A 24,662-nucleotide genomic window follows, 5' to 3' on the forward strand; every position below is an offset into this window, starting at 1 on the left:
TAACATTTCAAAACAATGATTTTTCTGATTTGCAGTCAGCTCAAGAGGCACTCACTTATCAACTTTTTTCACCTTTCCAATCTGCTTCAAATGCCAAATGACCGTAGAATGGTCAGCTTCTCCTGTAGTTTTCACAGGATCAGCTTTCATGACTGCTCTCAATTGGTCATTGTTAACTTCCAATGGCCAACCACTATGTCCATCTTCAAGGCTCTTATCTCCTTTGCAAAATTTCTTGAAGCACCTCTGCACTGTACATTAACTAGTAGTTCCTGGGCCAAATGTTATTGTTGATGTTGTGAGTCATTCTCCGCTACTTTATGACTCATTTTAAACTCAAATAAAAAATCACTCAAATTTGCTTTTTGTTTAGCATCATTTCTATAGTCTAACATAAAATAAACAGTAAGCAATAAGTATTAGCAAAAAAAGTGAAAAATGTGTGCATTAAAATGATGTATAACATAACCACATTTATTTAAGAATGTATTCCAATATGAAACAGCAAATTTCAACAATGTAAAACCGCAATTTCTTTTACACCAGCCTAAATGACTCACCAGTCTATTCACATGACAGTTAAGTAATCTTCCTAAAACTTAAAGTACATATTCCTCTGATTTTTAACCTCTGTCACTTTTTAAAATATTAAAATCAAAACAAAACCTGAATTCCTAATAGAATTTAAGAAATTCTACATGAAACTCTCATCTCACTTTTCTCACATTACCCTCTTGCCCTTTCTCAAGCATAACCAATTCATTCCTAATTCAGGGCCTCTGTTCTTGCTCCGTCCTCTTGCAATGCTTTTCCTCAGAAATTCATGGACTCTCTCCCTCACTTCACTTCTTCAGAGAGATTCCTGACCACTCTAAAACACACTCAGACACGCACAAGCAACACCACCCCTACAGACACACAATTTTAATACTTCAGCCAGATTTTCCCCCTAGCTTTACTGAGATATAACTGACAACACTGTGTAAGTTAAGGTGTACAATGTGATGACTTGATATAAGTATATATTGTTAAATGATTACCACACATTATTGTGTGTGTGGTGAGAACATTTCAGATATACTCTCTAAGCAAATTTCAAGTATATAATGCAGTACTGTTAATCACAGTTACCATGCTACACATTATAACCTCGGAACGCATTTATCTTAAAACTGCTGATTTTTATCCTTTGACCAACATATCCCAATTTCCTCTACCACTCAACCCCTGGTAACCATTCATCTACACTCTGTTCCTATGAGTTCAACTTTTTTGGATTTCATATATAAATGAGATGATGCAATATTTGTCTTTCTCTGTCTGACTTATTTCAATGCCCTAGACTGCCAATAATACTAAACATTAGGCAAGAACTAAACTTTACAAAAATATGAAGCAACTTTAAGTTAAATGCCAAGACTTCACTCCCTATAAAGTCACTTGTATGTTCTATTAATATTTACATCACAGATATTCAAATAAAAAGACAAAATAGTAAGCTATTCTGCAAGAAAAGCAAGGGTAAAATATCACAGAATAAGGCCCATTCATATGCAAGAATACTTTGGTTAATTAATCATAATGAGGCAGAATATCAGAGTCCAAATCCCAACTCTACCAGAAAGTAGTGATGAGCAAACTGGACAAAGCGGTTGCCCTACTGTTCATGTGAACCAGTGGCTTTCTGTTCAAGGAGCTATGAAGTGGAAAGTAATAAAAATTTCTTTGGAATATCAAATCTTCACTGAAAAGTAACAATTAATCGATTATCAGAATGAAATGAACTCTATTTAGAATTTAAAACTTTCATATTATCCATGGTAATGGTAATAGTAAAAGTATTTTCTGAACTATTATCCAGAGCAAGGAATTACTTTAATATAGTTGAACTTTACTATTTATAATATAAATACTTAATATGCTGACAAGACATTAAGCTACTGGAAATGGAGACCTGAAATTTCTGTGTTTCTTTTTAGTTTTAATTGGAGGATAATCACTTTACAATATTGTGATGGTTTCTTCCATACAGCAACACAAATCAGCCATAAGTATATATATGTCTCCTCACTCCTCAACCTCCCTCCAACCTCCTTCCCAACTCCACCCCTCTAGGCTGTCACAGAGCACCAGCTTTGGGTTCCCTGTGTCATACAGTCTGTGTTCTTTTCTTAATGAAAATTATTTTCAGTAATTTTCTAGGTGTACTGTTTTTTAATGAAACAAAACAGAGGAAGCCAATTAGTTAAAACTGCTTAAGAGATGTTTACCTTCCTTTAAAAAATAAGTTTATGACCAACACACTAGGCATTTTAAATTAATCCTAATTTAGAAATTTATGCTAAATTTTCTCAATATTTAGAACTATGTATCATTTAGTCTGGGGGGGGGGGAGAAATGTTTATAAATTAAATACAAGCACTCTATTAACTTTTTTTAGAGGGGGGAATTGGGGGGCTTCCCAGGCAGCATTGTTGGTAAAGAATCTGCTTGCCAGTGCATAAGACACACAAGAGATGCAGGTTCAATCCCTGGGTTGGGAAGAGCCTCTGGAGTAGGAAAATGGCACCACTCCAGTATTCTTGCCTAGAAAATTCCATGGACCAAGGAACCTGGTGGGCTACAGTTCATGAGGATTGCAAGTTGGACACGACTGCATATACCCGCACTTCACTTCATTAACTTTTAAGTATGACCATTTTAAAACATACACAAATGCAGAGAGACCACTACAATCAACAATTGTCAACACATGGCTTATCTTGCTTCATCCATACCTGCAGCCACGCCCAAGAACACTGGAGCGGGTAGCCTATCCCTTCTCCAGCAGATCTTCCCAACCCAGGAATCAAACCAGGGTCTCCTGCACTGCAGGTGGATCCTTGTTATGTAGGTGGGAAGCATACAAAGTAGATTACCCTAAAGCAAATCTCAACATTTCATCCATAAATACTTAGTATAGATCTCTTAAAAAGGATAAGGACTATTTTTTAAAAATAAAAATACCTTACTCCTTAAAATGTAACTATAGTTTCTTAATTATTAAATTATTTAGACAATGTCCTCAATTTTCATGGGGAAGAAAAAACTTTTTTTGACAGTTTGTTCAAACCAGTATACAAAGAAGACCCATACATATCACATTTTGTTAACACATATCTTAAAGTCTCTTTTAATCTACGGATTTCTCCCTTTTTTTCTTCCAATTTATTTACTGAAGAAGAAAAAAAAAAACAAGAAAACTGTACTATAATTTCCCACATTTTGTATTTTGCTAACTGTATTATACTCTGAACGTATTTCCTGAAAATTAGAATCTAGAGGGTTGCACGGATCCAGATTTTATTTTACCAAAAGAACACCACAGTTTTGTTTACTCTCCCTCCCCATCCCATCCCCCGACACACACACAACACACACACACACACACACACACACACACACGAGAACACACAGGGTAGGTATGCTCTCTTTTCTGAGATGTCAAGGTGAATCAGGAGGACCATTCATATAAAAAAAAGCAGGGCAACTGTTTGAATCTATCCTTCTATTTATTATCAGAATAATTAGCTAGTTTTTCTAGTATATGCCAAAAGTGACTGGTGAGTATGGCTTTTTTCTTTGACATACCATTAGGAACATTATGAATACAATTTTACGTAATGCCATTATGAATATATTTTGCACTTTAATTACTGTATTTTCTCATTTAACCTGTAAACTGGTTATTCATAACCACTATCCCTCGTGTACATTTGTATGAGCTCTCGTTTTCATATTAAATATATTAAAACTTCTATTGTCACATTTACTGCAAATACTTTTTCTAGTTTATTCTTCATCTTTCATTACTGTTGTTTTTCCATGGAGGCTTTTATTGGTTTCACGTATTATAGCTCATTAGTCTTTTCTTTTGATTTATCACGTCTATGCTTATTCTCCCTTCAGTAGCTTAATATTTTTCAATCTTTCCATTTGCATTTAACTCTTTTCATTCTCTTAATTTTTAATAAGAAAATGTACATAAACAGGAAAATGTACAGACACACTAGAGAAACCCAAACGGGAGAGATGAAGAGGAAAATAAAACGCCCACATCTGTTTGTTAGCAAAAATACCATACTCCATTACATTGTCATTACAATACTATTACTGTAGAGCTACTACTATTACATTATTTTACCAGGAATTAATTTTCATTGGAAAGACTGCTTGCTTCACAAAACGTTTAGTTTATTTTAACCACAGGAGGGCAGTGTTTATCAAACAAAAAAATCATCCCATTGGAATTGTTCATGAACTTACAAAACAATTTTTAGAAACTATTTTATAACAAACTGAGTAACCGTTGAGAAGAATTAAAATCAACACTACACAAAATTAAAAGTATAAAATAAATTTGTTTTTTAAAGCGTACCAACTCTTCCCATGCCAATCTGAGAGGAAAACAACTTCAGAGAGTTTGACAAATCTTTTTCCAAACCTGTGCTACTTACAATGTGACACTGAGAAACAAATGAAGTCAGAGAACGCAATATTCCTCGCCTACCAAACTCAGTACAGACACTATGAGTTCACGAGCTGAAGAGATAATATGGAAGCATGGAATTAAGGCAGAAGGAATAACTGATAGAGCCAAACACCTTCCCTGCCTGCTGAGCAGTATCTGTTGATCACTCTGTCCCGAGATGCACTCTGTTCAGCTTCTGTGACACCAGACTCTCCTTGCTTCCCTCCTATCTCTCCACTAGCAACTTTTCATTCTCCACAAAGTTGATCTTTCTCAAAATTCTCTTCTTGTCCCCAATTTCTACTCTCTTTTGACATTTTCATCCTCCCATGGCTTCCAAAAATATTTATGATCCTACAGCAGAACTCCATACACACCTGCAGTGTTTACCACACTGTATTTATTATAACTGCGTCTTAAATCATCTGTCTTGCCCAAGAGTTTAGGTTTACAAGGGCTGCAACTACCTGTCTTGTTCATCTAGTACCTCTTAGTGCCTGTCATGCTGCTGCTGCTAAGTCACTTCAGTCGTGTCCGACTCTGTGCGACCCCATAGACGTCAGGCCACCAGGCTCTCCCGTCCCTGGGATTCTCCAGGCAAGAACACTGGAGTGGGTTGCCATTTCCTTCTCCAAGGCAAGAAAGTGAAAAGTGAAAGTGAAGTCGCTCAGCCGTGTCCGACTCTTAAGGACCCCATGGACCGCAGCCTACCAGGAATAGGACAGGACTAAAATATGTGATGGCTGACTGCTGGAATTAGGAACACAGGTGACAAGACTGGCTTTAGACACAAGTAAAAAGGTGGGGTTTTTTCCTTTGTTTTTAACAAGAAAGAAAAATGAAAGGTGAGTGCAAAAGCAAATACGTTTGTAGATTCAGGAGCAGAAACTTGAGTGGAAGAATGGGCTGCTGCTGTTCAGTCATGTCCGACTCTCTGCAACCCCATGGCCTGCAGCACACCAAGCTTCCCTGTCCTTCACTATCCCCAGCAGTTTACTCAAACTCATGTTCAATGAGTTGATGATGCCATCCAACCATCTCAGTATGTTCATCCAACAACAGTATGAAAAGAACGGGCTGAGAATATTTAAATACATATCTATACAGAACAGTAGCTATGGATATCCAGAGATTAAAGAGGCTGGCTTTCTAAGCAGGGGCATAATAGCCTTAGCTAAAAGGTCCCTCAATTCTGAACAGCTCTACCAAGTCATTCTGATCTGCAGGCTTAGATTCTTATTATTATTTACAAATGTTATGCACACTCCTGGTTCAAGGAAAAAAAAAAACTCAACACCTAATTCTCCCAAAACTCTGAAGAATTAACAGTTAATACTAATCTAGCATTTGAGTGCTACGTATTGGTCTAAGTACTTTACATTTATTAGCTCACTTAATCTTTACAACAAATCTATGAGGTAGACAGCCATTATGGCATTTTTTTCAGATGTGAAAACTGAGACACAGAGAAAATAGGTAACTGCCCAAGGTCACAGTAGCTAACAAGTGACGGAGACAAGTTTCCCTGTTCTTAAGCATTAAGCTATACAGTCTCTCCATCAGGTATACACCCACACTACTCCTAAAACTAACTCTTAACATTTGCTAAGTGCTTCTTAAGTGCCAAAAACTGGAGATACAAAGATAAGAAACAAGCCCTGTAGTTCACAACTACGGTAGAGACTGAGTACAGGGAGAGAGAGACGGACAATTACAATACAAGAGAAGAAACACTGATAACATCTATAAAGAACTATGGAAACAAAAGTAAAGAACATTAACTCTTCCTATAAAAATTATGCAGTATTTCAAGTGCAGAGTAAACTACAAAATAATAAAACACTTAAGGATCGACTAACAAGCTTTGTCAAATCCACAAAGGGAAATGAACAAAAATATTTTATACCTTTATTAGGGTAGTGGTTACACAAGTAACCAAAGAACTCAACTTATCAACCAGAGAACTCAACTTACTCGTACCTAAAAACAAGGCTGTTTTAATACCTAAAATGTCCAAAACAAGAGGTAGTGAAGTGACACCCAATAAAGAGAGCTGGGGATGGCAGGCAGGGCAAGTGAGAAGAAAGGATGCACGTTCTCTGCTTGATAAGTAAATAATCTTTAGGGGAAAAGATATCACATCCATGTATACACAAACAAAAATAAAAATGGGATGCCAAAAAATGTTGGACAATATACAGCAAGTCCTTGCTTTTAAGGAAGTTAGCATTCCTTTTTTTTTTGGCCGGGGGGGGGGGGGGGTGGTTGGTCATGTGGCACACAGGAATTTTAGTTCCCTGATCAGGGATCAAACCCATGCGCAGTATTGGAAGCATGGAGTTTTAACCACTGGGCCACCAGGAAGTCCCCAGAAGTTAGTATTCTAATGGTAGAAACACACAATAAATAGGTAAGCAAAAAAAAAAAAAAAAAAAAAATTTTCAGATAGTGGTAAAATACAATGAAGAAAATAACAGTGATAAGTGCAATAATTTTTTTTTAAATTTTCAGATAGTAGTTAAGTACAATAAAATAAAACAGGGCGACAAGTTTAATGAGACAATTTTAATGGGAAGAGAGAGAGCTGAGTAGTCAGGGTCAATGACCACCCAACATTTAAGCTGAGAACTGAGTGACAAGTTGCCAGGCATGGGAATATTTAATATGTATTTGATTAGTTCAAAGGCCATGAGAAGTTTTAGTTTATAAAGTCACATGGAAAATAAAATTCAAACTTAATAATAAATATCTCATCATTTGTAAGAGGTTTCACTCACAAAACAAACAAAAACCAGGTAACATTTTTTAAACAAGCATTAAGAAAACTGTTTCATCTCTCATCTTCCTTTCTTTCCCATTCTTTCCTAGCTCCTCCCCCGTGTCCCATCTCCCTCCCATTCTCACCCATCCCCTCCTCAGATACTTACTAGCATCAAAGCAACCATAAACAAAAATTTTATTTTCTCACTTTTACAAACAAAAGGCAGCAAGTTATATACAATATTCAATACATGATCTTTATCATTTAATATATCTTGAAGGTCCTTATGGTATATAGAAAGCTTTTTTTAACAGCTGCATTATACTCCATTGTGTGGATATACCACAACCTATTTAACCAGTCTCCTAATGATGGACTAGGGAATTGCTTCCCTTCTTTTGCATTAGTATCCAGCAGAAACAACTGCTGCCCTGTATCAGATCTCCTCAGCCCACGGATGAACTCAGCCTCATTTGCTGTAGGCAGTTCCCACTTAACACTGACTGTCCATTCCACTTCATGCTGATAGTGGCCTATCTCAAGGTTCCATGAGTCTCTCCACTTCTCTGCCTCAGGAACTTCTCTTACCCCAAGGGAGCCCAAATAGCAGCACGGCAGCCCAGTTCAGAAGAGCAGGAATACACATTCTTACCAGAGTTAGCAATTCCAAACCAACTGCTGGGGAGTCAGTAAAGCCTTCTCTCAAAACTGACATAGCTTAGCTTCTGCTGCTGCTGGGTATCCAAAACTAGTCATCAGCAAAGGCAAACCCTGAGCCTCCAATTTGGTACAACCACTCAAAGAGCTGAGCTAAGCACTGGATGGCAACTTGACAACACTGGGCATCCTCCACCCTCAAAGGGCAGCAATTTGCCCTCACTGGCACTGACGATTCTGATATTTCTGCCCTCCCTGCCTTCGGTGCCTCAGCCAGCACCATTATCCAAAAGTACCTAGTTTTAACAACATGGGGTATAAGACTACCTCAGACCACATGACTCTTGCTTACAATGAAGAAAATTTAACCATGGGCACTGAGCATAATACGACATATGCTATGTGATCAAGAAGTAGTAAGCCTTTCAGGATGCACTGCAGTAAGTGCATCCTAAAAGTACAATCCAGTGGTATGAACAGAAATAGGACTGTAGTTCCTAGAACCCTAGTAAGCAAAAAAAAGAACCTGTTTCCCCTTCCTGCAACTTTAGGCTCTGCTAGAATCAGAATCCCATGGGGCAACATTTTTAATCAGAGGACTCTGAATCTGAAGTTAACAACTGTCAGTCACTTTGGACTCCTCATGCTGATGGACTAGGAGGCAAAAAAAAAAAAAAAGGAGTTATAATGTTGGGGTAACTAACATTACTAGTTAGGTGGTTCTCAATGCTTACAAGGGTTGTAATAACAGGCAACAGCAGCATAAGGCAAAGGTATGATAAGAGAAAGGCAAACAGGGGTTCAGCCCCTTCAGGAACGATAGTCTGGGTCACACTACCAGGCAAGGACCTCAGATTAGCTGAAGTCTGGCCAAGGGTGAAGGAAATCCAGAATAGATGGAATTGGAGGGAAATGAATATATGGTCTTGGAACCTGCTGCTGTCATACAGACTACAGCTTAGTCTGTTAACCACTCTGTATTAACTCATTTTTAGAGCCTCTATTTTGAGAAACTGGCAACAAGAGTGGGTTTAATACAGAGCTAGCTGTGTAAGAAATAAACTGTAACAGAGCCTTCCAGTGTCCTGCAACACTCACAATGCTGATGTCCCACCTCTCACACTGCCGCTCTCTGTACCTGACGTAACTTCCCTACTCCTTTCTATGTCTGAAAGTTTATCTGTCATCTAACAAAACAGCAAAAATTTCCAAAACTGGTAATATTCAATCCTTCAAGGGTTGAGTAAGAGAGGCACTAACACACTACATACCTGAGAAAGTAAACTGACAAACCTTTCTGGAAAGCAGTTTAGTGAACATGTAACTTTAAGGGCCTTCCAAAGGCTGACATCCTCTTACCCAGCAACTTTTCTTCTAACAATTACAAAAGCAACATAACAGAAATATACAGGAGAGCTAGGCACAAAGGTGATCCCTGTAGTACTACTTGTAACAATGGTAAAAATAAACCATCTTAATTTCCAACATTAAGATAATAAAGTAAGTCAATTTAACTCTCCTCATAAAGAGATCCGTAGTTCAAGAGCAAAGCAGAAACCACAGCCGTTTTATCTTTACGGCCCTCCAATTAGACAATACTTGAAACACAGTGAAAGTGTTAGTCACTCAGTCATGTCCAACTCTTTGTGATCCCTGACTGCAGCCCACCAGACTCCATGAAATTCTCCAGGCAAGAATACTGGAGTGGGTAGCCATTTCCTCCTCCAGGGGATCTTCCTATCCCAGAGATTGAACCCAGGTCTCCTGCATTGCAGGCAGGCTCTTTACTGACTGAGCCACCAGGGAGGAAATCAATAAATTATTTCTACATTGAAAACAATGGTATGTCATCATCAAAGATTTCTTTAACCAGAGCTTTTGATGATTAGGAAATGCTTATGACATACAAACACCACAAGCAAAACTGGTTACAACATAAGATTAAAAAAAATAACAAAACAAAAAAAAAAGATTTCAGCTAATGTCAAAATGTTGATGGTTATTATCTTAGATCAGAGTTACTAACTTACAGTCTAGGCCCATAAAACACAAGCTGGCTTCAGGATTGCATGAACTCATTTGGAGTTTTGTATAGTATTTAGTGTCTGTATCTTTTTCTGGAGAGAAGAACCATAGCTTTCATTAAATTCCAAAAGGGAACTCTGACCCTGAAACGACTAAGAATATGTCTCTTTACACTTTTATTTTTAAACTTTCCACAAGGCACACTGCTAGCCAGATAATCAAGGGGAAAAAAAGGTGGAAATTAGTTAAAAGTGTCCACCGTTCACAAAAATAAATAATGAATCCCTAACAAAAAATTAAAGGACCTGCATATTGAGACATATCCTCCAAACACTTCTATCAGCTCAAGATGTATAATTTTCCTTTGTTTATATTTCTAATTTGCCCAACTCTTGTCCACATTGGAGGATCAAGATTTCATACAGGGTTCAGCCAACAAAGGAGAAGGAACAAGAGGAGGAAATCAATGCAGGTAGTATCACTCTGCAAATATAATGTGTTACTATCACAGAAGAATTTCAGTAAAAGGACTCTGTATCTCAGCTAAAAAGTAAGTTCCAAATTCTAGGGTTGTTAGGCCATCCTTCAAAAAAGTGTCCAATAAAATGAAGTGGGCTAAACCATTCACTAAAAAACGGAATTGGGACAGCAATCATAGATCCTAATTAAAGTTAGGGTGCATCTCTTATCCCAACCTTCCATCCACTACAGCTCTCATTTATGATTATAAGACAGAAATAGGAGTATATGAATAATAAAACCAGTAAGGGTGATTTCAAAGATACATCAAACTCTCCAACAGTTCTTTTTCTCCCAATCACTAATGGAATTGTTAAAAAAAATTGCCTATTTATTAGGAAACCTCATTAATTACAAAAACCATCAAGAGTTCAGGGTTTCCCAGGTAGCACTAGTGGTAAAGAACTCAACTGCCAATGTAAGAGAATCAGGTTTGATCTCTGGGTTGGGAAGATGCCCCTGGAGGAGGAAATGGCAACCCACTCCAGTACTGCCTGGAGAATTCCATGGACAAAAGACCCTGGCGGGCTACAGTCCATAGGGTCGCAAACAGTTGGACACAACCGAAGTGACTTAGTATGCATGAAGTGTTCAAACATTTTCTTATTGTTATGCAATAAGACCATACGTTAGAAAAACTAAAATAATAAAATTCCCTAGCGGTTCAATGCAAGAACTTGGTGCTCTCACTACCAGAGCCCAGGTTCAATCCCTGGTCAAAGAACTAAGATGCCGCAAGTCACCAGGTATAGCAAAAACACACACACAAACACACACAAAACAAATAAAACTCTGGTTCAAAGGATTAAAATACCCTTTTTCTGCCTTTGCACAGTGTAAAAGAAAAAAACTCCGCAGGTACTATGAAAAGAGAACTTTACTAAATAGTGAAGAAAAGTTGTACAATAGAAGGGAAAGAAATTTTAACTTGTAGTCACTTTCATATAAACAGATTTCTGACTCTCATCATGATGACCTTCTAACACCAACACTCCCTGCTCTAGCTTCTGCCCTTCTACTCCTTACTAGTCAACAGGAGGGCTAGTGAACTGTGCTAGAGTTCAAGCAAGAAATAAGAGGCAGATCTCCATTCCTCCACAATCCATGAGTAAAGTGTTAGCCGCCCCAGGTCAGTGACCAAGTTACAAACCAATGACTCTCCACAAACTGAAACGAGGTTAAGTTGGGGAAAAACTGGGAAAAAATTAAGCTGAAATACCAATGGTAACTGCCACTGGACTGTGGGTAATTTTTTTTTCCCTTTTTACCCTCCCCATATTTTCTATCATGTGCAAATATTATTCTAATCCAGAAAGATTTTTTTCATTTTTATGTGGTAAAATCTTATCTTTTATGGATTCTGCTTTTCTTAAGTATGCTTTCCAAAGAATGACACAAAACCCAGAGCAATATGAGAAAAAATCTTACCAAATGGACTTACATTCTATAAAATGAAAAACTCGGTACTGCCTATACACACATGCACACACAAGCACACACACACAACCTATAAGCAGAGTCTAAAGCTCTGACCGACCTAGACAGCGTATTAAAAAGCAGAGACGTTACTTTGCCAACAAAGGTCTGTCTAGTCAAAGCTTTGGTTTTCCAGTAGTCATGTATGGATGTGAGAGTTGGACCATAAAGAAAGCTGAGCACAGAAGAATTGATGCTTTTGAACTGTGGTGCTGGAGAACACTCTTGAGAGTCCCTTGGACTACAAGGAGATCAAACCAATCAATCCTAAAGGAAATCAGTCCTGAATATCCATTGGAAGGACTGACGCTGAAGCATCATTGATTTGTAACATGGTCACTGACTGACCATGGGAGGATAACACTCTACTTTGGCCACCTGATGTGAAGAACTGACTCATTGGAAAAGCCTCTGATGCTGGGAAAGATTGAAGGCAGGAGGAGAAGGGGACAACAGAGAATGAGATGGTTGGATGGCATCACCGACTCAGTGGACATGAACATGAGAAAACTCCAGGAGTTGGTGATGGACAGGGAAGCCTGGTGTGCTGCAGTCCATGGGGTTGCAAAGAGTCAGACACGACTTGAGTGACTGAACTGAACTGAAAGGAAAACTAGTTGAAAAAACTGGGAAACATATCACATACAGAGAAAGGTGCTATAAATCAAGAAGAAAAACACCAATTCAAAAAAAAACTGGCAACAAAGACAGTTTAGAGAAACAGAAATACAAGTGGTTAGTAAATACCTAAAAAGATGTTCAACCACAGCCATACAAATCTAAATATAGAAATTGAAATCAAAACCATACTTTTTCCACCCACTAAATAGGCAGAGATGAAAAGGACTGAAAGTTCAGCATGGGACAGGGCACATGGAGGAGGCAGTCAGCCAGCGCTGCAGAAGGAACGGCTCTTCAGAAACAATATGGCACTCTCGAGGCTTGGATGGCTACACCTTTGTCCTGACAATTCCCAGATATAAACATTAATTTGAAGATTATACTCTTCCAAGTACATAAATATGTACAACAAAATTTATTAGAAAGCCATGTTTGTAGTATCATGAAGCTAAAAATTACCTCAATTCTAGTAAGTAATAAAATAGATTGCTGAGGAGCCAAATAATCATCTATGCCACCATCAAAGAAAAGCAATGTGGACACCAAAAGCACAGCCAACACACATAGGTAAGGTGAACTACGTCAAAACTTAGAACTCTTCTGCATCTAGGGATACAATCAACACTGAAAGGCAATCTTCAGAATGGGAGAAAATATTTTAAGGGGTTAATATTCAATATATAAAGAACTCCTACAATTCAATAGAAAAAACAATTTAAAAATGGGCAAAGGACATGAATAAAACACTTCTCCAAAGAAGATATACTAATCGCCAAGAAGCATATAAAAATAATCACTAATCATTAGGGAAATGCAAGTCAAAATCACAATAAGATGTCATCACACCCACTAAGATGGCTGGTATGAAAAAAAAACCACAACAGGAAATAACAACTGTTGGCAAGGATGTCGAGAAATTGGAACTCTTGTGCTTTGCTAATGGGAATGTAAGATGGTGCAGCAGCTATGGAAAATAATATGGTGGTTCCTCTCAAAAGACTAAATACAGAATTATTCTATGATCTGGCAATATCACTTCTGGTTATATATCCAAAAAATCAAACACAGGATCTCAAAGAGATCTGTGTATACTCATGCTCACAGCAGTATTACAAAATAGCTAAAAGGCGGAAACCAAATGTCCATCAACAAATGAATGTATTTTAAAATGTGGCATACACATACAATGCAATTACTCAGCCTTAAAATGGAAATTCTGAAACATGCTATAACACAATGAACCTTGAGGACATTACACTAAATGAAATAAGCCAGTCATAAAAAGACAAACACTGCATGATGCCACTTATATGAGGTAAGATACTCAAAGAAATTCAAAGTAAAATAGTGAAGAACCCCTGGAGAAGGGAATAGCAACCCATCTAGTAGTCTTGCCGGGAGAATTCCATGGAGGAGAGGAGCCTGGTGGGCTACTGTCTGTGGAGTCACAAAGAGTCAGACACTACTGACTGACTAACACACACAGCTGTCAGGAACTATGGGAAGGGGAGGGCTGATGAGTTGTTTAAGTTCTGCAAGATGAAAAAGTTCTACAGTCTATTCACAACAACAGGCATATACTTAACAATGTATAGTTTAAAATCATCAAAATGGTAAATCTTAAGTGCATTTTACCACATTTTATAAAGGAGCAATGTGGATAGGTAATGTTAGTGGGTAGAATCTAGGTGGTGGGTATACGGTGGGTAAAATTCAAATCTGCTGTGTGTTTTAATTTTTTCTTAATGAAATAATGTAAAGAAAAAGAACAACGCAACACTCTATGTGCAGACATGCAGAGACATTTAGACATTATCAAGTGAAAAGTGCAAGTTGCAGAATTGTAAATGTCATTTAACTCCTTACCCAAGTAGGGGGGTGTTATACATATGTGAAGAAAGTTATCTTAGAAACCATTATCACTGTTTTCTACTGGAAAGAGTGTTAGATATGTAAATTCTTTATACCCTTAAACACCCATTACCTGTTTTGTAAACATATACATTTATACAGCTCTATAGATCCTATATGCAGGTCAGGAATCAACAGTTAGAACTGGACATGGAACAACAGACTGGTTCCAAATAGGAAAAGGAGTATGTCAAGGCTGCATATTGTCACCCTGCTTATTTAACTTATATGCAGAGTACATCATGAGAAACACTGGGCTGGAAGAAGCACAAGCTGGAATCAAGATTGCCAGGAGAAATATCAATAACCTCAGATATGCAGATGACACCACCCTTATGGCAGAAAGTGAAGAGGAACTAAAAAGCCTCTTGATGAAAGTGAAAGAGGAGAGTGAAAAAGTTGGCTTAAAGCTTAACATTCAGAAAACTAAGATCATGGCATCTGGTTCCATCACCTCATGGGAAATAGATGGGGAAACAGTGGAAACAGTGTCAGACTTTATTTTTTTGGGTTCCAAAATCACTGCAGATGGTGATTTCAGCCATGAAATTAAAAAACGCTTACTCCTTGGAAGTAAAGTTATGACCAACCTAGACAGCATATTGAAAAGCAGAGACATTACTCTGCCAACAAAGGTCTGTCTGGTCAAGGCTATGGTTTTTCCAGTGGTCATGTATGGATGTGAGAGTTGGACTGTGAAGAAAGCTGAGTGCTGAAAAATTGATGCTTTTGAACTGTGGTGTTGGAGAAGACTCTTGAGAGTCCCTTGGACTGCAAGGAGATCCAACCAGTCCATCCTAGGGGAGATCAGTCCTGGGTGTTCATTGGAAAGACTGATGCTGAAGCTGAAACTCCAATACTTTGCCACCTCATGCAAAGAGTTGACTCACTGGAAAAGACCCTGATGCTGGGAGGGATGGGGGCAGGAGGAGAAGGGGACGACAGAGGATGAGATGGCTGGATGGCATCACCGACTTGATGGACATGAATTTGAGTAAACTCCGGGAGTTGGTGATGGACAGGGAGGTCTGACATGCTGTGATTCCTGGGGTCACAAAGAGCCGGACATGACTGAGCGACTGAACTGAACTGAAACTTCTTTAAAAAATATATATTCTTAGTCTAACCCAGATAAGGTTTGTTTTGTCAGAGTGGAATTGCTTTAAGTTGATAAATTTATTTGACAAGAATTAAAATCTCTTTATTATATTGATTCTTCCAATATAGGTGCAAATTCACTCTCTTCGATTTTTCAAGTCTATTCTCCATCCTTTCCCAGGATTTTGTATTTTCTTCACCTAGATCCTATACACTCCTTATTCAACTTTGTGTGTGCATGCATAGACACTTCAGTTGTGTCTGACTCTTTGCAAGCCTATGAACTGCAGCCTGCCAGGCTCCCCTGTACATGGGATTCTCCAGGCAAAATATTAGAGTGGGTTGCCATTTCTTTCTTCAGGGGATCGTGTTGACCCAGGGATCAAAACAGCACCTTTCACCTCCTGCATTGCCAGCCAGGTTCTTTACCACTTAGCACCACCTAGGAAGCCCAATTATTGGTATATAGGAACTCTACTTATATATTTACTTTAACAATCATCTTTTTGAACTCTTACCTAGATTTTTTAGTTGATACTTTTGGGATTGCTAATAAAAAAGCAGTCATAGTATCTGTAAATAACAACTTTTTTCTTTTAATTTTAGTTTGCACTTCATTTATTTTTCACGCCTAACTACACTGGCTACAACAACTAAAACAATGCTAAAGAAAATAATGAAATCAAGTTTTCTTGTCCTATCTTTCATTTTTCCATATGTTTATCTCTAGTGTTTCACTATCATTGTGATGTTGGCTACTAGGTTGAAATATCCTTTACGTTATAAAAATATCTTTCTGCCCAAACTCAAAAAACAAACAAAAAAACCCCAAAAGCAGTCAGGTAATGGAAGTTTTGGTATGTCCTCTTTTTTTTTTTTTTAAAGGGCAATATGCTGAGTTTTATTTCCACTATTCCCAAGACTGCTGTTTTAGAAGGAAAATAAATTTAAGTAAGCCAAACAGAGAGTAAATTATATTTAAGTCATCCATACACAGAAAGAAATTCTAATTACGTTTACCGTCCTGGGTATGTGTATATATAATCAAAAGGTTTTGAACAGACACTGAATTTAAATAACTGCTTTTTTAACATGTGAGATAATCATATAGCTCATACCTGTGAGGTAACACTAGGTGCTATACCAAACCCCAAAATGTCACTAGCGTAACATAATACAAGTTATTATTAAGTTATAAACAGTTATTCAGCTGTGAAAGTATTATTAACAGTTCAGTGCACCTGATTCCTATTCAGCGGGCACACCCTGCTCTTAAATACCTTGACCCAGAAGTGACACACTACTCCTGCTCACACTTCCCTGCAAAAACAGTCACTTGGTACCACCTAGATACAGGGGGTCTAGAAAATAAAATCCTTGCTTAGAGAGCTGGGCAAGTACCATCTCTACATACAGTTTCTCATTTTTAACCTAATAATTTGATAAATTAATAATTTCCTAATAACAAAAGGAACTTTCATTCCTGGAATAAATTCTGATTAATCGTGGTGTGTTGTTTTATTATATTGCTGTATTTATAATTTATATACACGATTGCTTAGTAAAATTAGCTTATTTTCCTTTTCTTTTTGGCCTATTTGTTAAAAGGTTTCAATATGAGTTAGTTAGCATTATTTCTACTATATACATGGTAGATGTTCAATATTTTAACAGTAAAACCACTATCAGAAGGGAAGTGAGACAACAAATCCAACAATACCTGATCCAACAGACATATAGATTCTAGTTGCCATAATACAGACAGAAGTAATTTACTATAGAAATAAAGCATGAAGAACACTGAAAAAACCAGGAAGCTGATATATCCTGAATAATGTCTGTATTAAAACTTTTTTTTTTTGTGAAAAGTCATAATTTTCTGAAAGCCTCTGAAGGACTTTACAGATTTTTTTTGTTGAAACCTTGGCCATCATCTGTCACAGAAGAACGTTACCTTCCACAGGCCAATGCCAACCCAAAGTTACTCCAGAGGACATTTGGTATGAGAGGAGCTGGACAGTAAACCGGAACAAGAAGACAGGAAAATCTACCCTGAATTCTAGGAAATGGAGTATAGCCCGAGTACTGAACACGCTGCCTCCCCAGTTCAACTCCTACATCTCTCTTCCTCAGTCACATTACTTCAGCTACACTGGCCTCCTCATAGTTGCTAGACCAAGATGACACATTCCTGCCTCAGAGTCCTCATACCGACTGCTCCCCCTCCGTAGAATGCTCTTTCCCCGACCATCTGCAAAGCTTGCTCCTTTATCTCTTTCAAATGTTTGGTCAAAAGTCAGCTTCCAGGGGATTCTCTGATGGCTTAGTGGTAAAGAACCCGCCTGTCAATGCAGGAGACTCAGGTTCGATCCCTGATCTGGAAAGAGCCCACAGGCTGCAGAGCAACTAAGCCCACGAGTCACGGCTATTGAGCCTGCGCTCTACAGCCTGCGTCCCCCGGCTACTGAAGCCTGTGCGCCTAGAGCCTGTGCTCCACAACAGAAGCAGCCCTCACGACAGAAGAAGCCACAACAGAAGCAGCAGCCCTCGCGGTAAGAAGCCAGCACACCGCAACTGGAAAGCAGCCCCTGCTTGCCACAACTAGAGAAAAGCCTGCATAGCAATGAAGATCCAGCACGGTCAAAAATGAATGCATAAAAGTTAAAATACTTAAAGAAAAAGATTTGTGTGCTAAAGGACATATCAGGAGAGTAAAGGGACTTTCCTGGCGGGCCGGCGGCTAGACTCCGAGCTCCTAACGCAGGGATCCCGGTTAGGGAACCAGACCCCACATGCCCCGGCGAAGAGTTCACGCGCCGCAACTACAGATCCCGCATGCGGTAACCAGGACCCAGGGCAGTCTAATAAGGGATTGATTAAAATGTTTTTAAAGACCATTTCTTAAAAAAAGTGAAAGAACCCACAAAACAGAGACAATATTGGCAAATGATGTGTCTGATAAGGTACATGTATGCAGTATAGTCAAAGCTATGGTTTTCCTGTAATCACGTATGGATGTGAGAGTTGACCATAAAGAAGGCTGAGTGCCGAAGAATTGATGCTCTTGAACCGTGGTGTTGGAGAAGACTCTTGAGAGTCCCTTGGACTGAAAGGAGATCAAACCAGTCAATCCTAAAGGACATCAATCCTGAATATTCATTGGAAGGACTGATGCTGAAGCTCCAATACTTTGGCCACCTGATGTTAAGAGCCAACTCATTGGAAAGACACGTGATGCTGGGAAAGATTGAAGGCACGAGGAGAAGAGGGTGACAAAGGATGAGATGGTTGGATGGCATCACTGACTCAATGGACATGAGTTCAAGCAAGCTCTGGGAGATGGTGAAGGACAGGTAAGCCTAGCATGCTGCAGTCCATGGGGTCACAAAGAGTCGGACATGACTGAGCAATTGAACTGATGCAGTATATGAAGAATTCTTAGAAATCAACAAAAGACAAATAACTCAATTCCTCAAAAAGTTAAACACAGAGTTAACATATGGCCTAGCAATTCCCCTCCTACATACCAGAAAGAATTAAAACATTTGTTGACACAAAAAGTTGTACACAAAACATTCACTGCAGCATTATTCATAATAGCCAAAAGTGTAAACAATCCAAATATCCATCAACTGATAAAGAGATAAATAAAAGGTGGTGTAGCCATGAGGGAATATTATTCAGCCACAAAAAAGGATGCACACTATAATATGGATGAACTCTGAAAACATTATACTAAGTGAAAAAAGTGAGACACAAACGGCCACATGTTGTAGGACTGCATCTATATGGACTGTCCAGAACAGGCAAACCCAAGACACAGAAGGATTAGTGGTTACCAGAGGCTGAGGACAGTGGGGGAAGAATGAAAAATGACTACTACTAATAATAAAGATAATGAATATCAATGAGACCAAAAACAAAAAAAGAGAGAAAGATTAAAGAAACCAAAAGCTGGTTCTTTCAATTGATTTTTAAAAACTGACAAACCTCAAGCCAGCCAAAAAAATCTGCTTACCTGAATGTGTTTCTGCAGAAATTTAGAAAATGCTGGCAATAGGAAAGCCATTTATGAGCCTTAAAGACATTGAAGTCATTAAGATCCCTGAAAATGGCTACAAGGCATTTTAATGGTGGGGAATACTTCATAAGATGTGCTGTGTTTTGTTTTTGTTTTTTTGTAAAGCTTCACTGTAACTAGTAGTGCTAACAACTTGGGAGTTTGTAAATTTTAGTAAAATCACATTTGTTTAAAAAAAAAAAAACTGATAAATCTCTAGCAAAAAAAAAAGGGGGAGGGGGGGGACAAATAACCAGTATCAAGAATAAATAGGGGATATATTACTACGGACGGCAAACAATAATACTACCAACAACTCTACAGACATAAACTCAACAACTTAAATGAAATGAACCAATTCCTGGAAAACCGCAAACGACTAAAGCTTACACAAGATGACACAGGTAATCTGAATAGTTCTATAATTATAGTAGAAAATGAATTCATAGTTAAAATGCTCCCACAAAGAAATCTCCAGACCCCAGAATGCTTCACTAGTTAATTCCATCAAACATTTAAAGAAGAAATAACACCAGTTCTACACACAGTCCATTCTCATTATTCACAATAGTTATGTTCTATAAAGTCACCATGAATGTTAAATTAGCAAATACTGATCCACTGCTCCTAAGTAAAATACAAAGTTCCTACAAGCCTCTGGTCATATTTGTCAACATAACCTTGTTTTACATGTGTTTCTGTTTAGAGGTATCTTATTTAATACATATTACTGACTCACTGACTTTGAACTCATGGCCAAAAGGACTGTAACTCACACCTAAACAAAGCTTATGTAACACAGGTGTTTTCTCCATAAGGCACACAGTTTCCTTGCATTTAAGAATGAATGCTAGACAGCACTTCAGTACTACACTTGGAAGCCATTTTAAATAGTGAGAGGACTAACAAAAAGCACAAAAATGCAAACACCATGACACTAAATAGACCACCATAAGGAACATTTTTCACTATGAGAGCTGAAACAAGAAGGCACAGCATCACCTTGTTTGACTTCAGCAGAGATCTCAGCATCAGGTGACAAATGTTTTGCCACTCAGCCAATGTCCATGAATAGACAAGAGTGCCACGTATTGATTTTGGGATGAGGAGTAAATTTTAGCAAGCAGGTGAATCCACAAATACAGCTGACCCTAAAACAACACAGGTTTAACTGCACAGGTCCACCTATACAAGGAATTTTTTTCAACAGTAAAAACTACAGTATTACAGAATTCAAGGTTGGTTCAATCTGTGGATGAGGAGCTATAGATATGGAGGGTTGCCTACAGGTCACTTGAGGATTTTCGACTGTACAGAGGGTTGGCACCCCTAACACCCAAAATGTTAAAGGGTCAACTGTATTGAATCCACGAATAGTGAGGATCAATTGTAATCTCTCTCAGGAAACAAAGTAGGAAGATTTCCTTTTTTATGAGGTCAACACTATCCTGATACCAAAGCCAGACATAAATAACACAAGAAAGCTACAGACTAATATCCCTTATGAACATAACCATAAATGTCCTCAACAAACCCAGCAATATATATAAAGTGTAATACACAACCAGGTAAGGTTTCTTTCCCCAGCAAAGTAAGGCCAATTCAAAATTTGAAATATCAATGTAATCCACCATATTATAAAATCTAAAAAGTAAAGCATTCACAAAAAACCATACAGCTAACAGGAAACACTTTCATCAAACCTCTGACATTTGCTACCACCTCTGTCTGCCAGGAAACAGACTTGGGAAATACACATGAAGCAAACCCAATACTAAAAAGACTAGAAAAGCTGCCCTTCTTGCTGCCCACCCATCTATTCTCAAGGTGTGACTTTTCTATCACAAACCTATAATAGGTTTTCTCCTAGCAAAAATATTCTTAAATTTGATCAGAAATAAATACACCAGTCAGACACTACTGAGTGACTGAACTGAACTGAACTACACCAGTATTTTTTAAACTATTTTCTTTTTGCTGCTTATGGGCTTTCTCTAGTTGCAGTGCATGAGCTTCTCATTGCCATGGCTTCTCTTGTTGGGGAGCACTGGCTCTAGTGCATGGGCTTCAGTAGTTGCAGCATGTGGGCTCAGCAGGTGCAGTACCCAGGCTTATTCACTTCGCAGCATGTGGAATCTTCCCAGACCAGGGAGCAAACCCACGTTCCCTGCATTGGCAGGCAGACTCCTATACACTGCACCACCAGCGAAGTCCAAATAAATTAATATTTAATGATGTTTTCACAAAAAGCATCATGGAACCCAGAGTCACTGCGATGCACAACTCTAGAAAGCAACAGTCACGTAAAATACAGTATGCGAATGTGAACGGCTCCCCCTGGAGCTGTGCAACACAGACTCCTGACTGAGTCTGCCGCCTCAAGCACCCAGAAGACCAGCTGCACAGACGATCGTGGAATGGGAAGAATAGTGGCGTAAGAATTCAGAGAAAAGGGACTTCCCTGCTGGTCCAGTGGTTAAGACTCTGAGCTCCCAGTGCAGGGGGCCCAGGTTCGATCCCTGGTCAGGGAACTAGATCCCACATGCTGCAACTAAGACCTGGTGCAGCCAAATAAATGCATAAATTAAAAAGAAAAAAAAAGAATTCAGAGAAAAGAAAAATCAACATGAGCTAGAATGAAGTGGGGAAAAGAGTTTGCTTTCTTTTTTCCCTCTCAAGAATCATTCAATTCTGTTGTGTTGAAGAACATGCCAGAACCTCCTAGATAGGTGAAGATTTCAGGAGACTGCCAGAACTTAAGTATAGGCTTCTGTTGGAGACCTGTAAGCGTGAGAGGTGTACAAGGAATAGGTATAAAATAAGAAACATTGATGGGGGGGGGGGGAAATGTATACCCCTATTCATCCTTTTAATTCAAGAGAGCCCTACTCTAACCCTGAAAACCTCTCTGTAGCTAGACTTTTCAGCTCTCTACAATACACCCCAAAAATGGCCCCAAACACAGACAATGATGTTGTCACCTGCAGAAAAACATTACAACTACTAGAACAAAAATATCTGTAAGTTCAACTTCTACAACTCTCCACATTTGGATCCCAGATTGTCTTTTCTAGCTTTATCTTTTACTATACTTCACAAGACTCAAAGGTAAATCAGCATGCATAAAACATACACTGCATTTTTTCAGCCTTCCTTTGTCTGGAATACCCTTACCCATATTCACCCCTGAATATCCAGGCCAAACCCTCTCTGAGACCAACCTTTCCATGTTCCTTCCTCCACTAGATTTTAGTATTACTTTTAGTTTGCTATTACACAGCCCCAACAACACAAATTTATGGTGTTATTATGGTTTATGATGAAACTTAGGTGAACACAGTACCAAGTTATCTCACAGTTCTGTGCCAGGATTCTGGCCATGGCCTAAGAGGGTCTTCTGCTGAGGGTCGCACAGAGCTGAAACAGAAGTGACAGCTGGGACTGTGAATTTATCTGATTCTTTTCCAGGCTTACCACGAACCTTACTTGTTGGCAGGTTTCAGTCCCTTACTATTTTCTTGCTGACTTTCTGCCAGGAGTCACTCAGCAACTAGAGGCTGCTTGCCATTCCTTGCTACATGCTTTCTCCATATCAATTCACAAAGCCTAAGTCAAGAGAGTGGGATCTAGCACACAATCTCCTGAAGCACAACATGGACCTTCCACTGCGTTCCCAAACTTGTCCACAGCTTGTTCAGGTCTCTGTCATTCATTCCACACTGACCTTGGGAAACAAGTGGCAAATGGGGTCCCTGAGACTAGAAAGCTTTTCATTAGAACTGTTTCAAACCTCTGCACCTAGTAAGAAATAACATCTGTACAATATTCAGTTTTCTCATTCAGAAACATTAGATGATCTACATTTATTAATTTTTCAGTAACATTAACAAACCATGCTTACATCACTTGTGACCCCTTGGACTGTACCCGGCTAGGCTCCTCTGTCCATGGGATTTCCCAGACAAGAATACAGGAGTAGGTTGCCATTTCCTTCTCCAGCTTCCCAACCCAGGGAGCAAACCTGCATCTCCCTCATTGACAGATGGGTTCTCTACCACTGAGCCACCAGGGAAGTCAACAACATACCAGGCATCATGAAATCATTTTTCACACATTCTAGCCTAATCATCTGATGCTCCAAATGGTAAATTCTATTATCTCTATCTTAAAGTTGGGGGAAATTGAGAACAGTTAGTCTAAAGTCCCTACAACTCCAAATGTGGTCCTTAAGAACAGTTAATCTAAAGTCCCTACAACTCCAAATGTGGTCCTTATACCAAAGCACCAGCATCACCTGTGAACTTATTGCAAATGCAGAATCTCTGGCTACACTGCAGACCTACTGAATAATCACCTACATTACAATAAGCTTCCCAGATGATTCTTATACACACTAATGTTTGAGCACTGATTTAAATGACTTGTCCAAGCTGACACAATAACTCAATGAATTCAACAACCAAAATCAGATCCAGATTGCTAAGGTTATTCCCAAGCTGCTAATAAAAATAGTCTTGGAACTTCCCTGGAGGTCCAATGATTAAGACCTTGGGCTCCCAATGCAGGGAATATGAGTTCAATCTCGGGTCGGGAAACTAAGATCCTGCATACTGCTCGGGAGAGGCCAAAAAATATATATATAGATAGTCCTATATTCTTCTTTACGTCTTTCATAGGTGTTTAATGATATACATGAAAAGTATTCATTATTTTTATCTTATAATCCATCTCTCTTTGACATCTTTCTCCTTCTCTCCCCTCTCCACCACACACACACACAAACACAATGTAAAAGAGAAAACCTTTCCAAAAATATCAATTTCATGGGTACCATCCATTTAAACTTACAAAATTTGCCAGAAGCACTCAAATTATATAGGAAACTAGAAAATCAATAGCAATACATTAAAATTTTTATGTTACTCTTTAGAATAAGTCACTATTATCATTAAGCACTTTATTTGAAACTGAATATGGCTAAACCAACTACTAAATAATTCAGACATCAGTGGGTTAAAGATTCA

The 24,662-nt window shown here is 38.5% G+C and overlaps 1 protein-coding gene and 1 non-coding gene across 3 annotated transcripts in view; one reads left to right on the forward strand and one right to left on the reverse strand.

Moving 5' to 3' along the window:
• Positions 1-24,662, reverse strand: part of ASXL2 (ASXL transcriptional regulator 2) — a 119,893-nt gene that overhangs the window by 87,708 nt on the left and 7,523 nt on the right. The window lies entirely within an intron of this gene.
• LOC122704170 lies at positions 19,572-19,701 on the forward strand. Its single transcript, XR_006343785.1, has one exon. It is a non-coding gene; the product is annotated as a small nucleolar RNA SNORA33 (small nucleolar RNA).

This window comes from Cervus elaphus, chromosome 11 (genome assembly GCF_910594005.1).
Source record: "Cervus elaphus chromosome 11, mCerEla1.1, whole genome shotgun sequence".
NCBI classification, from domain to species: Eukaryota; Metazoa; Chordata; class Mammalia; order Artiodactyla; family Cervidae; genus Cervus; species Cervus elaphus.